Genomic DNA, 6,306 nt, shown 5'->3' on the forward strand with positions numbered 1-6,306 from the left:
ACCAAGAGTATTACTTTGACGAGCAGGATAAGCAGGAGCATTTTGTTCAAGGCAAGTATAGCATGGGATTATCCTTGTTTCCTATCAACTTTAATACATTTAATTCATGTTGCATGTGTCACCTTGATAGGGATTCCCTAGAATTGAACTTATACCTTGTCTCCTATGGGATATGCATTGGGTAGCTTTGCTAGTGTTCAGTTATACCATGATCTTGTAACTTGACTAATGGTATATGCAATAAACATCAAAACATGACTTTTTAGCAACTTGGAAACAGGGGGCTAGAGTGTTTAGCTACTCTCTAAATGCTTCAGATTCCTCTCCCTAAGGACTTATCTATAAGTGATCATCTGGGACTTACAGTACAGCTGTGAGGGCTACATGGCTTTGGCTTTAGCTCAGTATGAGGACCTTTTCTAGCTTGTTAGAGGTTATCTTTATGGCACAAGAGGGGTGTGTTTCGGGTTGGATATAGTGTGGCCTCTATCCGTCAGTGTATAGGCTACGCATCATTGTGCCTGTCGGAAGGGGAGCCCTACATTCGTAGGGCACAGAAACCTAGCGGCCCTAACTTGTTAGTTGAACCTTTGAAAGGCTTCATAGTGACCCCTGCCTGCTCACCTTATAAGTGTTTTGGGAGTTATAAACCCAGGCATATGGGTATCATGACTCACAGTGAAAGTGTACAACCTCTGTAGAGTGTAAAACTGGTATATCAGCCGTGCTCACGGTCACGAGCGACCTTGGAACATTTATGGAATAGATGATCACTAAGAATGATCAGTTTATTCTATTCATTATTCATGTTTACATTGATCATGTGTTTTACTATGGGATTGAAATAACTTGTTGCTACTCTTATGCTAAAATTGTGACAACTAAAAGTTGAATGTTGTTAAACCTGTGTCAAGCCTTTTGAGTCTCATGAACCCTATGTTACACTTGTTGAGTATGGCATGTACTTACGCTTGTTTATTTTCATTATTTGGATAAAAATCCTGGATGGGTAACAGATGGCTATGGTAATGATGACTTTCCTGAGAATTACTAGACTTGTGGTCAACCAGTTGACGTCCCTATGATATGGAGCTTCCGCGAGAGATCTTTTCTTTATACTTCTGCTATATTTATGTGAAGACTCTGTCTTATTATTCGTGATGTAATAAACACTTGTGATGATACTATTTATAATTTGTCGGCTTATGTGTGTGACTGATCTCTAGGTGCATATAAGATTTTGCATCCCATTTTATCCTTAAAATCGGGTGTGACAGATTGATATCAAAGCCATGTTGACTGTAGGATGCAAGCCTAGTTAGCAATGGTCGTTTTAACTTCTTTTGCTTCACCTATTTCATGCTTTCCATCTCACCGTTGTTATTTGCTAAAGTTTTATGCTTTTTTGCCTCATTCTGTTATGAAAATTATTGCTTCTAATCTGACTAAATCTAATTCTGTAGATGCCTCGTGCCAATAAGACTGCTCGCATTAGCACCAGAGGCTACTACCCGCCTCGTGGCTTATCCATGGAGCCACATGAGGAGGAGGAACCCCAGGAACAAGAAGTTGATTCGCCAACACCTGCACCTACGCCGGAGCCATTCTAGGAAGAGCCTGAAGAAGCAGAACCCGAAGAAGTGGAGGTCGTCTTATTATCTGATGATGATGAGGAGGAGGAAGTTTCCGTTCAAGAGGATGAGCCAATCCCTCCCCTAGGATGGACTATGAAGGTCTGGTACAAGCCAGGATGTGAAACCTCCATTTTGCACCACCGACTTATGGGGATTCTTCAGATCTACTATGGTGATTGGGACGTAGCTGTGGAGTATGTCTACACCGAGCGTACACACCCTTTGAAGGACACTTATTAGAAGACCAGAGTGTGCATCTCCATCAGGAATGAACAGAAGGACACATATCAGCTAGACTCGAACTATGCGCATCACGCTCACTGTGCCACCATAGAAGATAGCATAGAAGATGCAGCCGCTGCAGCTTGCATGGGTCTCCGTGGTCGTCGCTTTGAGGATATGAAGGAGGACCAATATCGATTCCTCCCTCATCAACACCCTGAATTGGAGTGGGTAGTGATGGACCCTCAGGGCATGGATCCAACTACCCAAGTGATAGTACACTTTGGCTGTGAGTCAGTAGCAAACATTCGGTGACTAGAAGATCAGTTGAAGGGTGTGCCTCAACCTACCAAGGATGTATGGGGAGCTTCCTCATAAATTTTTCCCATAGGTATTGGAGTCCTTTTTTATGTAATAAGACGTTAGTAGAACGGGTCAAGTTGAATCAAGTCAAGTCTAGAAGTGCGGAGTGAACTTTGGTGTGCCTAGTTGATTTGTTATTATGTCTATGTCTGAGTTTGATTTTTGTAATGAGTGCTGAAACTTTGTGGGCATTTCCGCAAGTTCCATAGTTAAGAATATTAAAGTTTGAGTCAATAAATAAATAGTTGGGTTTGGTATATCTTGTTCTCTCGGATCTATTTTTTAAAGCAGTCTGTCCTTATCTCAATGTCAATCAAAATCTACTTGACCAAAAATTATGAAATTTTTATGGGAGTAACTAGACTTAAGTATATTTCCAATGCTTCTGGAATCACGCTTATTTATGATCTGGTTTGAGAGATATAATAGTTTTAAGTTGAAGTTTCTGCGCAGTCTAGGATCTGGAACAGTTTTGGTTGTATACTGTTTTTGAGTAACCTAGCGACAGAATCTGGTAATGTGGTCTGAATAAAAGTTGTAGATAATTTCTTAAGCTTTCCAACAATGTAAAGAACAGATCTTTTGGATATTTGGAACTCGAGATATGACTGATTTACCGGGCTCCTGATGTTGGAACTCGTCCAAAAAATTTTCAGAATGTATTATATATCTCTATAAGTGTCTATAACATGGAAATCTCTAAATTTTGAATATTTGTGTTGGATGTCAGATGTCTGGAAGAGGAAGAGGCCGAGGCCATGGAGGTGTTCCCCCACATCCACCACCACCACCGCCACCGACTATTGAGCAACTTCTGGCAGTGTAGACACAACTTAAGCAAGCGCTGGTGCAGAATCTGTAGAATCATCCAATTGGTGTAGCACCGCGTGACAAGCGTGGTGAATTCTTGAAGGGTCGTCCCTTGTTGTTTTCTCATGCCACTGATCCACTGGAAGCAGATGATTGGCTTTGTGCGGTGGAGAAGCAACTCAACATAGCGCAGTGCGATGACCAGCAGAAGGTGTTGTACGCGTCAGAATAACTCCAAGGAGAAGCTCAAGACTGGTGAGAGGCATTTGAGTATGGACGTCCTGCCAATGCTCCTCCTGTCACCTAGTAGGAGTTTAGAGAGAACTTCAGATCCTATCACATACCTAAAGGTTAGATAGAGCTCAAGCAGGAGGAATTCAGAGCTCTAGAACAGGGATCTATGTCCGTAGCTGAGTATCATGATAAGTTTGCTCAGTTGTCACGTTACGCTCCGAATGAGGTGGCTGATGATGCTGATAAGCAACGCCGCTTTCTCAAGGTTCTAAATGATAGTCTACAACTCCAGCTTATGTCCAATACATACTCCAATTTTTAGACACTGGTGAATCATGTCATTGTTATTGACAATAAGCGCAAAGAGATGGAGACCAAGAAGAGGAGGCTTCAGGGACATGCCTCTTGAAGTAATACCCGTCCGTGTACCAATCCTTAGCAAGGTTTCTAGCAGAGGTACTAGGGACCACCCAATCAGCGGAATCGTGGTCAGTACCCTCCGCGCAAGCTGAACCAGCAGCAGAATGGCAATCAACGTCCTCAGCAGCAGAATGGTCAGCAGACACCATGATAGGGAGCGCCTAACAACACTCCTATGAAGACTAGTGCCCCTAGCGCTCCCAACAAATGTTTCCGTTGTGGAAAAGAGGGTCACCTGTCTTATAACTGCCCAGAGAAGCCCAACCACCAAACCCCCCCAGAGGTAGAATAGCAACCAGAAGCCACCACATTATGGGAAGGTGAATCATGTGTCTACAGAGATGGCACTTGCGGAACCAGAAGTCATGCTCGGTATGTTTGATATCAACTCAACTCCCACCACCGTTTTTTTATTCTAGAGCTTCGCATTCATTCATATCACAAGCATTTGTTAGAAACCATAGCATACCCTTAGTGCCATGAAAGATCCTATATTAGTAAGCTCACCAGGGGGTGGTATGCAAGCTTCTTATCATTGTCTTCCGACTAGTCTATTGTAACAACCCAAAAATCCATACACCAAAAATCACAACTACAAAATTTTTCTCAAAACTCCCATGTAGTGATGAGTGTCATGTATAGAAAGCCAACCTGAGGGTTGCATTAGGCATAACCCCAACCCAAGTCATCACATAAGCGTAGCATGACATTTGCTGATTATGTTATTTAATTTCTAACAAATAAAGGGTTGCATACATTGTTAACTCAAATTGTGAGTTGGATCTTCATTTGCTTTATGTTATGCTTAACAAATCCATTAAAGTAATAAACCATAAAGTTATTATTAAACAAAATCCCCTAAACTACAATGAACAAGTTACCTCAGTTTTAAATTCAAATTCTAAACCAAATTTGAATTCAAACAATGGAAAAGAAATGAAAAACAGAAAAAAGAAAAGGAGAAGAAGGCCTCCCAGCCAGCGGCTCGGCCCAACCCGTGCAACCAACTACCGGCCTAGCCCTCCACTTCTCCCCTCTGCTGGCCCGCGCACGCGTAGTAGCAGGCCGGCCCCAACTCACGCGCAACAACCCAGCTTGCGGCCCAGCGACGCCCGAGCGCCCTCAGCTCGCTTGCGGTCGCTGCCACTTGGCCCCACGCGTCAGCCGCGCGCTGCTCACCCGCACGCCCCTTTCCCTTCGCCACAGTCGCTGCCAACGGACCCCACCCGTTAGCCCTCCTGTTCTTCTTCTCCACACCGCGCTCAACCGCCGTGCGACCAAGAGCTGACAGCGGTGGCCGGGGAAGGGCCAGGGGTCATGCCCGGGGCATGGTCCTATCTCCCCTTGGCGCATCACCCACATGACCTCCGCGCCAACCACCCCATGCCGCAATGCCGTTCGATGCCCACGGTGCATCACCAACCGTCCGCCCGTCCGCCGAAGATGGAGCTCAGAGCTCCGGCTATAAAGCCATGCCCAGAGCCCTAGGGTTCTCCCAACGCCCCGCCACCACCGTGGTGGCCGACCACAGCACACCTGAGCCAAGAGAGAAGAGTGGGGGAGAAAGGGGGGAAACGCTGACGCCGCTGCGAAGGGGAAAAGCTCGCCGAGACCGCCGGAGCCGAGAGCGACGCTGTCGTCTACATCACCGACGTGGTTCGGCATGGCACTACACGGCTACCGGAGCTACACAGCCTCGAATCAACACGGCACCACCATCCATTCTTCCACGCCACCCATGGTGAGCCCCCCCCCCCTTCCGGTCTCTCTCTGCCGCCGAACCTCACCGTCGGCCATGGCGCTCCACCTCGAGAGCGCATAGGCCAGCGCCTTGTCTCCAGCCACTAGGAACACACGCACCCACGCACACCCCGCGACCATGCCGTGACCACCCCGCGGGAGCCCCCTTGATCACCCGTGCACCTCGCCGTCATCTTCATGACCGCCGTGGCCGCCGGGAAGCCCTACTAGCCACAGGAGAACCTGTAGCCTTGCCTCGAGCCTGGACGTCCCCGCTGCGTCCCCACGCATCCGTAGAAGTATACATGCCCCGCTGAGATGTTTCACCATGACTGTAGCCACCTCACCGACGCCGCCGTCGTGCTCGGAAGGGCGCCGCCATGGCCAAAGCCACCGGAGGCCCAGAGGACCCCTCGACCTGCCCAACATGCCCGCTGGTGCGTTGTGTCGCCCACGCGCACCACAGATCGGCCTATGCCGCAGCACCCACACCATTCCCGCACACCGGTGGAGCTCGAGCCGCCGATCGCCATGGTCAGCGCCTTGGAAAGCTTCGACCACCACCTTGACCCCACCGACGCAGTCGCCACAGTGAGAGGAAGCTTTTCCCCACCCCAATCGGACACCAGCGCTACCACAGGAGGTTCACAGCAAAGCTCGCCGTCGGTAGGAGCGCCGCCGCAGGAAAAACAGGGGAACATCCCCCCCTCGCCGGTCACCCGCAAGAGCACCCGGTGTACATGGACCGCTCCTAAGAGATGAAGGGTGGACTCGGTCCACCGTAGACCAGTATGCGGTCCATGGACCGTGAACATAGGTCCACCGTGAGCCGCGCTCACGCCCACAGCCTGAACACGAGGCCCAGTAAGAGCCCATGGACGTG

The sequence above is a fragment of the Miscanthus floridulus genome, chromosome 2 (assembly GCF_019320115.1).
Source record: "Miscanthus floridulus cultivar M001 chromosome 2, ASM1932011v1, whole genome shotgun sequence".
NCBI lineage: Eukaryota > Viridiplantae > Streptophyta > Magnoliopsida > Poales > Poaceae > Miscanthus > Miscanthus floridulus.